The sequence below is a fragment of the Vulpes vulpes genome, chromosome 3 (genome assembly GCF_048418805.1).
Source record: "Vulpes vulpes isolate BD-2025 chromosome 3, VulVul3, whole genome shotgun sequence".
Classification (NCBI taxonomy): Eukaryota; Metazoa; Chordata; class Mammalia; order Carnivora; family Canidae; genus Vulpes; species Vulpes vulpes.
The window spans coordinates 125,032,269-125,044,476 of record NC_132782.1 but is presented as its reverse complement, the minus strand read 5'-3'; the positions used below and the strand labels follow the sequence as shown (position 1 = coordinate 125,044,476).

Here is a 12,208-nt window from a genome sequence, read left to right as displayed (position 1 = left end):
CCCTCCAGTTCCATCCACATTGAAGCAAATGGTGGGTATTTGTCGTTTCTAATTGCTGAGTAATATTCCATTGTATACATAAACCACATCTTCTTTATCCATTCATCTTTCGATGGACACCGAGGCTCCTTCCACAGTTTGGCTATTGTGGCCATTGCTGATAGAAACATCGGGGTGCAGGTGTCCCGACGTTTCATTGCATCTGAATCTTTGGGGTAAATCCCCAACAGTGCAATTGCTGGGTCATAGGGGGAACAAAGATGTCTTAAGTGCTCTTAACATTTATGAAATTCCAAGGGTGTTAGGAGCTCTGTGCCAGGAACAATTAATAATTAATTAATATATAATTATAATTATATATATAATATATTATATATATTAATATATAATTAATATAGCAGAGACCAATATATAGACAAGTCCCTGAATTAACAATTGCTTGCCTTTCCAAACTTTTCAACTTTACATTGGTGCAAAAGCAATATGCACTCGATAGAAACTGTATTTCAAATTCTAATTTTGATCTTTTCCCAGACTAGCAATATACAGTATGATACTCTTGAAATGCTGAGCAACAATACCCAGCCACAGCTTCCAGTCAGCCATGCAATCATGAGGGTGATTAACCATATACTTAGGCCATTGTGTTTTTCACTTTCAGTACAGTAATTCAATAAATTACATATTTGCCACTTTATTATATAATAGGCTTTGTATGAGATGATTTTGCCCAACTGTAGACTAATGTAAGTGTTCTGAGCACATTTAAAGTAGAGTAGGCTAAGCTATGATGTTTGGCAGGTTTGGAGTATTAAATGCATTTTAAACTTACAATGGGTTGGTCAGAACATAACCCCTTCATAAAGTCAGCAAACCATCTTGCTCAGCTGTAGACCCCAAAAGTTAAAATCAGAAATAGACAAGATTCTGGCAGCCCTGGTGGCTCAGTGGTTTAGCACGGCCTTCAGCCCAGGATGTGATCCTGGAGACCCAGGATCGAGTCCCACATCGGGCTCCCTGCATGGAGCCTGCTTCTCCCTCTGCCTGTGTCTCTGCCTCTCTGTGTGTGTGTGTGTGTGTGTGTGTGTCTCGTGAATAAATAAAATCTTAAAAAAAAGATAAACCAAAAGGGTTACCTTTAAAAAAAAAAAAAAAGAAATAGACAAGATTCATGCTCTAACTGAAACTCATTATTTTTCTTTCTTATGGCACTTTTCTTGAGGCATTACTGAGGATGTTTTGCAATGACTGGAACATTCCAATCACCAGGCCAGAAAAACCCTGATAGCAACAGAATGCCTAGAACACCACAACCCCTTCCCTGCCCATGATCACATACTGAACAAATCTCAACCCCCACCTATGATCACAGGCTCCCTGCCTGCTCTTTAGCATGTGTCTCCTGAACCTCTCCCTATAAAACTCACGGTGTCCACTTTGCGGGCAAAGAAGTCTGTTGTTAAGGCTTGAGCCTACTACCACCTCCACCAACTGCCAGCACCTGATAAAATTTTTCCCTTTCTCTTTTCCAAACCCCAATCTCTTGAGTGATGGGCTTCTTTTGTGACCAGTTAGTTCATTCAAATTTTTTCAGCAACAGTGTTAGCAAACCCAACCAGGAACTATGGTTTTTATTTATCCAGCCCCCTGGCGATTCCCTGGGACTGAGTGCAGCATGCCAGGGCTTCCCTATTTGTTTCCTGAGTTAGTAGCTATGATAGGTCAGTAACAGTAAGTCAAGGAAGATCTGTGCATATTTTCTATTATCTCATACCTCTGAGTGAGAGGATTGGGCTTATCAGCAGACCAGCTTTGCTTTAGAATGGGTGACCTGTTGGAGAATCAGAGCAGTCGTCCTTACAAACACTGCAAAGTTAGTCAACAGATCGAAATATCCAGCTGCAGGTGAACTTTAAGTATCTGAAGGCACAAAGTAAACATGTAGAAATTTCAAGAAGAGCCGCTAGAGCAAGTTGAAGAATGTGAGCAGGAGGTGAGGCAAGATGCTTGGTTCCTGGACCTGTTTTCAAAGTATAAGCACAACTATAGTTGTATTAGTTGCATTATTAACTTCACTCCACGTTCTGTTTTGTTCCCTACTTAATCAGTTTTATGCACATCTTATTAATCATTAACTTTGCCTTTCCCCTCCAACTCCCTGCTTACCCACTGTTGTAGAAACCTAATGGAGATCAAGCAGTAACATTTGTCTTGAAATTATCTGACACACCTGATCATACCTGGTCCCAAAGTCACCTCATTGTCTGGAGGAATGATTACCTCCAAACTGTTTCAAGGCACCCTCCCTGAAAGATTTCAAGCAACACTTCACCCTCCTCTCATGTATTCATTTCCTTCCCCAAACATATTAGCTGTCCCTAGGCTCAACACAGAAAGGTAACTTTGGGAATAATCTCCTGCCTTCTTGCTGGGCTGCCTTTCTGATAACAAGGCTTTCTTTGCTTTAAAGCCAGTGTCTCAGACATTGGCTTACTGGGCATCAAGTACACAGACAAATTTAAGTTCAGTAACAACACCATGCTTCAGTCACAATGTAAGCCTTCTCCACCTCAGAAGATAATTTTCTCTCATCTTACTTGATTTTCTTGTGGCACTGGATATTGTTGGTCACTCCAAGTTTCTTGATATTATTTTCTTAGCTTCTGTGACTCCACCTTCGCCTAGTTTTCTTCTAATGGCTCTAAAATGGAATACTTAACCTCATGCATCAACTAATTAGCCTGAAAATAAATGTTGAGGAAGCAGAAGGCAAGCTGCAGACAAAGCCTGAGCTGACACTCTGCAACACCCCCACACCCCGCCCCGATATGTATGACATTCCTCAGGCACTCCTAACTGCCCTAAAACTAAGGGAAGGGAAAAACAAATGGTTAATTTACAGAGACCCCAGTCCTGCAAGATAGGAGTCTCCTCAGTTTACAGATGCCTTAGTGGTTTACAAGAAAAAAATCATTCTTATCAATAACCTAACTTCCAGAAGGAAGCTCCCAACTGTCCTAATGCTAATGTCTTTCTAGACAGAAAAACCACCGAACTTGACACAAGCAAGCCCTCTGGCATCTTGTAGGTCCTCTTTAGCATTTGAAAGTTCTTTTGAAAACCTCCCTTGTTCCATACCCCCAACTCCCACATACATAATCAGCCCCCCCCCCCCACCTTACAGGCCCGGGGCAGCAGCTCTTCCTGTCCACAGGTACTGTCCCTATGCTTTAATAAAATCACCATTTTGTACCAAAGACATCTCCAAATAACACCCCACCAAACCTTACCTACATTCAAAATCTACATCATAAAGAGTCACAATGAGGCAAATAAGTGTTTATTTTCAGTCAAAGAATTGCAATTTAGGGACCACAGATACAGGGAGTAACTCAAGTTGTGTCCCACTCATAGGGTGAAACCAAGGGGTTTTTATGTAGGGAAGGAAGGGAGGAGGAAGGTCCTTCTAGCTAGACTAAGAATCAAATTGACATGAGACAGATTAACAGGAGAAAATTAAATTAAATTTTGTATGTACAGAGAATCCACAACAGACATAAAAGTCCAAAGAGGGAAGCAATATGAATTTTATGTGAACTAAGGAGAGGGCTAGGGGTCTGAGGATGCAGAGGGGATAAGGACCATTTTGAGGGGGACCAAGAGAGCTTTAACTGAATCTTCTGGGGTTTTACTGCCTTTAAAAAAAAAAGAGAGATTTGTTTATTCATGAGAGACACAGAAAAAGGCAGAGACATAAGCAGAGGGAGATGCAGGATCTTCGCAGGAGCCAGATGCGGGACTCGATCCTGAATCCTGGGATCATGACCTGAGCGGAAGGCAGCCACCCAACTGCCGAGCCACCCAGGTCCCTGGGTTTTGATTGCTTTTAAATCAAATTAACTTTCATGCCAATATGACCCATCTTGGAGTGGCCTGCCCTTGGGGGTGGCCCCTACATAACCAATCATGAATTCCCACGCCAGAAATCTTTGGATTGGCAAATTTATGAATATATTTAATAATTTCTAGGAATGTGCTTTTTCGTAGTATGATCTTTTCATAAAGCATAAGACATGTTTACTAAGAGAAACTAATTCAGCTTTAGTTTCTCTGTAATAGAAGTAGATAAACCTGTATTCAGTACCTAATGTTTCATTGCTCTATCATATTTGAAAATGATCTAGATATTTAAGGACTATAACTTTACTCATCATTTAAGTCAGCAAAACTTTAAAGTGTCAGGTTACCAAAGGTTTTGGAAACTTTAAAAGTTTGCCTACAAACCCTTTTATCTTATTAAATGTCTATTTAATTTACAATTATGTGTAGACTGCCCATAATTTTGGACCCTGGCTCACGGGTGCCAACGTGTCCCGGTGGACGCCCCAGAGACTCAGACCCCAGACAGGCAGATGCAATTACCAAGAGGGTTTATTGAACGTTTGCGCAAACGGGCTCTCCGCCTCCGAAGAGGAAGAGCCCCGATTAGCAATTACAGGTATCTTTTAAAGGTAAAAGAAAAAAACCGCTTCAAGACAAAAGAACCGTGGGAGTCGCATAGCATTCAGGTTACCGATTTCTCAGAAGGTCAACATGAACCTATTCAGGGACATTCCAATCAGGGTGTGGGGAGAAATGGTTTTCTTATCACAAACAGAATGCTTTTTGTTGCTAAAACTTCAGGAAGGCACCTGGATGGGCTGCCTCTGGATTAGGGCTGATCCTACTTACAGGGGGGTTTCTTCATTCCCTCCTCTTTGTTTGGGCTGATTTTAACCTTAAAATCTTAGGGAACATTTATTTTTTTCAGTTTGGAGGGCCCGACATTGTTGAGTTAATACCAGAGCTTGGGTAATAGACAATCTTTCTCGGACGAAATGGAGCAGCCGGTTGAGGATGCAGGGGTGCAGGGGCCGAAAGTTAGCAGCAGGAGCAGGAAAACTAGAGGGCCCATAATGGTAGAGATTAGGGTGGTCATCCAGGGAGACTGGTTAAACCAGCTTTCAAACCAGCCCTGCTGGGCCTCCCGGTCCCTTTGTCTTTTATTTAGCCTATCCCTGAGTTTGGCCATGGAGTCCCTGAGGACTCCAGAATGGCCTGCATAGAAACAGCATTCCTCTCCCAGGGCCGCACACAGTCCTCCCTCTTTCAGGAATAGTAAATCCAAGCCTCTCCCGTTTTGAAGTCCTACTTCTGAAAGTGAGGTGAGGGACTGTTCTAACTTAGAAACGGACTGCTCTAGTGCCCGTAGATCCTCATCTACAGCTGCCTGGAGTTCTATATGACGTCGTGAGCCCTGGATCAGAGCAGCTGCGCCAGTACCCACCCCAGTAGCGACCCCTAGTCCCAACATAACGGCTAAGGTTAGGGAGACAGGTTCGCGCCAAAAACGGGTGGGATGTTCATTATACTGATTTTCTAGAGTTTCAGCAGGGTGATAGAACACCCTGGGTATGATCTGCACCATGACACAGAAGTCGTTTGAGCTATTTAGAACCTTAGCTGACACACAGGGGGTGAGGCCTTTGTTGCATGCCCACCAAGTTCCCGGCTGGGGCTCCAGGTAAGAATCAGTCCCCAAAATCGGGGTGGTAGTGTTGCAGAGTCCCTGGTAGCCCCCGGGGGGGGGGGGGTGTTCCTATGCAGGTTCCCTGTCCTGAAACTTCTGTAAGGGTGAGTTGTGGTTGGGAGTCGGGTGTGCATCCCTGAGTGCTAGTGATGTTATTATAGGTCCCTGGAGTAGCAATTCCCTCATAATAAGGGGGGGGCGGGGGGAGGGATGCAAGGCAGAGCCAGCAGGATTTAGTTACATCGGGGCTGGTTCGATTAAGGGCCAGGAATGCCCCTATGATAAGATTAAACAGTCGTTGTCCCGTTTTGGGTGACGACCGAGGGGTTGGAGTGACCGCGAAGTTAGTGGGTGTGGCACTCCCTGCGGCTAGGGCCAGGGCTGTTAGTTTAGCAGGAGCTCCTTGTTCCCCGTGTTAGGCCCGATCACCACGGGGTCTGGGGATTCTATTTTTAGTTTAATTCTGAATATAAAACCATCATCTATTCTTTCTTTGTATAACCTGAGTCCCCACGTATATCCATTGGCCCAGTAAGTAGCCCTTTTCCCGGGCTCCGTGAAGGATATCCGTAGGGGATGACACCACCCTTGGCAGGGCCCATAATTAAGGGTTTTCCATTTGCTAAATGTCGGGTGAGTATAGTTAGCCTTGACAGTGATATAATCCCAGGAGGAGGAGGGCCTCCATTCTGTGTCCCCCGTAGTCTCGCACCCCCAATTTTTACAATAGAAGTATTCCCCTCCTCCACAGGTGGGATTTAGCCTGCGATCTCTGTGGTACCCGGGACAGACATAAAAGGGAAGAGTGCTTAGCATGGCCCTTCTGTCAGGCGTGCCACATCCTCCCCATGGGTCTAATCCCAGTCGCCCCGGGGGGCTTTCTCGGTTAGGGGCTCTAGAGGTGTCGAAGTATCCCTCTAGGTCCCATGGGCTAGGGGCCCCTATGGTTAGCTTGCATAGGTCAGGATATAGGTTAGGCCACCAGGTTCCCACGGGGGCGGTCTTAGTTATAGACCAGACCTCGACACCCCCAGACGTTAGTACCTGCCAGGTTAACCTTTTGAGGGCATGAGGGTCACCTTTGGCGGAGGTGAAGAGCGCTAGGAGAGGTAGGAATATAACAACTGTCATTGAACAATTTTTGAAAGTCTTATCTTGAGCGGGTTTTGGGTGCAGTGGAGCTTCCATTGGAGTGGCTCGTCCGGTCCGTCCTGGCTGGCGTCAGCGGTGCTGGTTGATGGGGCGCGCTTGACGTGTGAGGCGTGGACCCAAGCAGCAATGCCGTCTACCTTTAAGGCGGTTGGGGTGGTCAGTAGTACAGTAAATGGGCCCTTCCAGCGGGGCTCAAGCGTCCTGGACTGATGTCTCCTGACGTAGACGGAGTCACCGATCTGGAACGGGTGTGGGCCGGTTGTGTCTCCAGGGCAGTAGACAGCCGCAAGGGGTTTCCAGATCTGGCGCTGGATAATCTGGAGCGCCTTTAGCCTGTCCTGTAAACAGGAGTATTAGCAAGAGGGTCAATAGCAGAATCTAGTAAGTCCGTCACTGGTGGGGGACCTCCATAGAGAATCTCGTAAGGAGTTAGCCCATGGCGCGTGGGAGTGTTCCGGACTCGGAACAGAACCATAGGGAGGAGTTGGACCCAGTCTCTAGTGCCAGTCTCCAATGTCAATTTGGTTAGGGTCTCTTTAATTGTTCTATTCATTCTTTCTACCTGCCCTGAGCTCTGGGGTCTGCATGCACAATGTAATTTTTAATGTATCCCCAGTAATCTGGCCACCAACTGACTTACCTGGGAGACGAAGGCGGGGCCGTTGTCCAACCCTATTACCTTGGGCAGTCCAAACCGGGGGAAAATTTCTTCTAGGATTTTCTTGACAACCACCTGGGCAGTTCTCGTTTGGTGGGGAAGGCTTCTGTCCATCCTCCTGTGGGCCTAGTGCAGCGGCTCGTGCTGTTTCATCGGCCATCCTGTTCCCCTCTGCCACTGGGTCGTTGCCTCGCTGATGCCCCGGACAGTGAATTATCTACCACGGCCGCCCCGGCTTTACGTTCACCATTTCGTAGAAAGCTACTCCCCTCGGTGTACCAGGTTGCTTCAGCATCTGGCGTCCGTCAAGTCCCCTCTGGTGCCATGGACCTCGGCTAGGATCTGGTGGCAATCATGCATTAGCAGGGAGGGGGACTCGGTTTCTGGAAGCAAGGTGGCTGGGTTTAGGGATGCAGCCGTTCCGAACCGTATCCGCTCGGAATTCAGTAACATGGCCTGATAATGGGTGACCCGAGCGTTTGAGAGCCATTGATCAGGGGGCTGGCGGATGACTGTCTCTATGGCATGGGGGGGGGGGGCCACCACAGTGAGGGGTTGGCTGAAGGCCAACTTATCTGAATCTTTTACCAGGACTGCCACAGCCGCTATTATTCGGAGACATGGGGGCCATCCTGCAGCCACGCTGTCTAATTTTTTTGAAAAGTATGCCACGGGCCTTTTCCAGGGTCCCAGTTTCTGAGTTAGGACCCGTTTGGCTATTCCTCAGCGTTCATCAGCCTATAGTGCAAATGGCTTGGTTACATCTGGGAGGCTCAGGGCAGGGGCAGTCAATAAGGCCCTTTTTATTTTGTCAAAAGCCAATTGTTGCTCCTTTCCCCAGTGGTAGGGGGTGTTGGATTTCGTGAGAGGATATAGGGGAGCCGCCAGCTCTGCAAACCCGGGTACCCAGAGGCGGCAGAACCCAGCACTGCCGAGGAACTCTTGTAGCCCTCTGGCATCAGTGGGTGCTGGGATCAGGGCTACAGCCTTTTTGCGGCCCTCCGTCAGCCACCTCTGGCCTCCTTCCAGGAGATATCCCAGATAGGTCACTCGTCTCTGGCCTATTTGGGCCTTTTTGGCGGAGGCCCTATACCCCAGTCCTCCCAGTCTCTCGAGCAGGGCCCCCGTACCTTTTACACAATCCTGTTCTGTCTTAGCCACTATGAGCAAATCATCCACGTACTGCAGGAGAACGAGGTCCGGATGGCCAACTCCGAATTCTGCCAAGTCCTAATGCAAGGCTTCGTTGAACAAGGTGGGGGAGTTTTTGAATCCCTGTGGTAGCCTTGTCCAAGTGAGTTGTCCTGAGAATCCCGTCTCAGGATCTTTCCATTCAAAGGCAAAAATAGGCTGGCTTTGAGAGCTTAACTTTAGGCAAAAGAATGCATCTTTAGATAGAGCTCAAGGGTCCTTCTGCCTCAGTTAAAACTGAATGTTGAGCTCCCGTAGCAACCAGGAAGGTCACTGGTTGACCCCCCCACTTTAAGGGTTATCCGAGGCTTGGGGGGGGGGGGGTGCTCCTGGCCCTGACATCCCTAATCTTCATCCTCTAGGGACAGTACAGGAATGGGCTTCTTCTTAGGTCCCTGCGTTTGGCCCTTCTTTGGACAATCTTTAACCCAATGTCCTTTTTCCTTGCAGTAGGCACACTGGTCTCGTTCAACCCGTGGTCTTCTTGTCTCCCAGGTCCTTACTCTGTCCTGACTTACTCTGCCCTGAGCCCTGTACTATGGTGGCCAGTATCCCAGTCAGTTCTTTACTGCGTTTCCTTTATCTCTTTTATTTTGTCTCTCTCTCTCTCTCCTCTTTTTTTCTCTCCCTTTCCTCTCTCTCTCTAAGTATACATACGGTAGCCTTCCATTAATCTTTCCAGAAAACCTGCACTATAGCACGTACCTTTGCCAAATTGGTGGGGCGTCGCCCTGCCCCTCTGAGACCCGCTAGGAGTACCTGGCGATAGAGACGGAGCCGCTCCCTCCCAGCAGCAGTGTCGTAGTCCCAGGTGGGGTGAACCAAGGGGAAAACGTCCTTGATTTCATTAGGCAGCTGGGTCGGCCTCCCATCCGCCCCGGGGACGTGTTTCTGTAGACGCGGGGTCTCTCCTCCCTGGTGAGGAGAGTCTGCAGGAGCTGATCAGGGTGCCCATGGGGTCCTGGCTGAGAGACCGGGGCCTTCACCTGCAAGATAATGTCAATATTAAAAGTTCCGTTCCTGGGCCACCCGACGTTGAGAGTCGGCCACTCTGAGGAGCAGAAGGTGACCCATTTTCGTCTTCTGACTTCGACCGAAAGGTTGTGTGCCCGGCCGGCGACTTCTTTCCAGTGATCTAGAGTGAGGCTTAAAGGGGTGGTTACAGTTTGCCCCGCGGGTGTAGAAAAGAGGTGAGCGGGGAGGAGGAGGACAGGAAGAAAGACACAGAACAGACAGACGCACACAGATGACAGGACCGGCGCGGCGGATTCAGATGGGAGCGGTCGCCAACAACGACCCTCCCTGAAGAGGAGGGAGTGCCAGGCTCCCTCCCTCTTCCAGACCACTCGGGAGTCCCACTCCGGAGCAGGACCAGAAAGACACAGAACAGACAGACGCACACAAATGACAGGACTGGCGCAGCAGATTCAGACGGGAGCGGTCGCCAACAACGACCGTCCCCGAAGAGGAGGGAGTGCCGGGGCTCCGTTCCTCTTCCAGACCACTCCGGAGTCCGACTCCGGAGGGGGACCAGGGGTCTCGGGCACGTCCGCCTCCCCCGCTGGTCCAAAAACAGAGTACAGCGTCCTGCAGGCACAATACAGACCCGGCACAATACAGACCCGGCCAGTTAGACAGACGGACGAGACACATATGACATTTAGCGAGCTCGGTCTTACCTCCTACCGGTCTTAGGATTGAGTCTGGGGCGTCTCGGATCCCGGACGAGCCCCCATATGTTGGACCCTGGCTCACGGGTGCCAACGTGTCCCGGTGGACGCCCCAGAGACTCAGACCCCAGACAGGCAGATGCAATTACCAAGAGGGTTTATTGAACGTTTGCGCAAACGGGCTCTCCGCCTCCGAAGAGGAAGAGAGCCCCGATTAGCAATTGCAGGTATCTTTTAAAGGTAAAAGAAAAAAACCGCTTCAAGACAAAAGAACCGTGGGAGTCGCATAGCATTCAGGTTACCGATTTCTCAGAAGGTCAACATGAACCTATTCAGGGACATTCCAATCAGGGTGTGGGGGGAAATGGTTTTCTTATCACAAACAGAATGCTTTTTGTTGCTAAAACTTCAGGAAGGCACCTGGATGGGCTGCCTCTGGATTAGGGCTGATCCTACTTACAGGGGGGTTTCTTCAATAAAACTTCATGAGGCATTAGATAAAGTCAATCATTTTTTTCTGACAAATTTTGCAACAAAAGATAACATGTACTTATTTGACTTTTAGTAACATAAGCAGAATAAAAGTTTTATATTCAATGCTGATAACTCTAAAGACATATCTATTTTAATTAAACCAACAACCTTAAATTAGCATTAATACTGAATATTTTCCCTTGATATAAAATCGGATCTCCTCCTCCAGAACTTGAAAAACATTTAGGTTGGTTTCTATCTTTCTGAGTTTTAGAATACCCAATTCTCACAAGTGCTTGTCTTCAAACCAATTAAGAAAAACTCTTTTACAAATTAATTTTAGCAATGCCAGATGTAGAGTAAATATTTCACATGTACAACCTGTTTGGACACACATACAAATCCACAAACAAGATCCAAACAAAATCTTATACTGGTTTTACTAATATTTGTGGAGAGGATGTTAAAGCTCCAATTTCCAAAGACTCCCCCCCCCCACCCTAATGAAATACTTCTCCCTGAAATTTGTGTTTCAAAGAATGGTTCTTAGGCCCTAGCTAAAATAGGATAGAAAATTTACATCATAAAGCACAGATGAAGTACCTACGTTTTAGCCAAGATGGACATTTAGAGCATTTCTGTCTGTTGGAGGTACTAGAGTCTGGATGCAAGAGAGCTTTTAGCAATTTGTATTTTTTTAAAGGCGTCTTCCCCCCCCCCCACCCCACCTCCTGTTTTTTCCCTCAGTTTCAGGAGATTATAGACTATATTTACATTTTAAAGACAAGATAAAAAAATGTATATATATATATATATATATATATATATATATATATATATAAAGACAAGATTTATAATTTCAAGGGACGGAGGAATAATGTAAAATCTTTTTTTAAAGTATAGGACAATTTTTTCCAATATCTTGATCTTTTATAACATCCACAAACATTTTGAGAGGAATAGGCAAGGTTTGTAGATTGTAAAATAGGTGGGCTTTGACTTGTTTCTAGAGTTGCATTTTTAGTTTTGTGGAAATTTATAAGGCAAAGACAGGTGTTCTAATTCCCCAAATAACTGGAATTACAGCCTGAATATGAAGTTATTAACCGTTTTCTTTTCTAAACTATATTCGTTCTTTTTTGTATATGAGGGAGTTTTTAACTACAGTGGGAATCAGGGGCATCTGGGGGGCTCAGTCTGTTGGGTGAATGCCTTTAGCTCAGGTGGTGATCCCAGAGTCCTGGGTGAGGCCTGGCTCAGACTATCTTACTCCTACGATCCAAAAGTTTACTTCCAAAATTAGTATAAGAAAGCAAAAGCCTTTGTTGCACAGCAAGCAAGGATACCATGGTGAAAATTGTGTCTCCAGTCTCCCATGAAATCGTGAGACGCTTCTAGTCACAGACCCTATAACCTGTGACACTGGGGAAGCATTTCTGGAATGGGACTTTCCAGCACTAACAAACTACACAGATTGAGACAACAAAGACTCCT

The 12,208-nt window shown here is 46.7% G+C and overlaps 1 pseudogene; it reads left to right on the top strand.

Moving 5' to 3' along the window:
* Positions 1 to 12,061: 12,061 nt before the first annotated feature.
* Positions 12,062 to 12,208, top strand: part of LOC112918350 (ubiquitin-conjugating enzyme E2 N-like) — a 1,570-nt pseudogene continuing 1,423 nt past the window's right edge.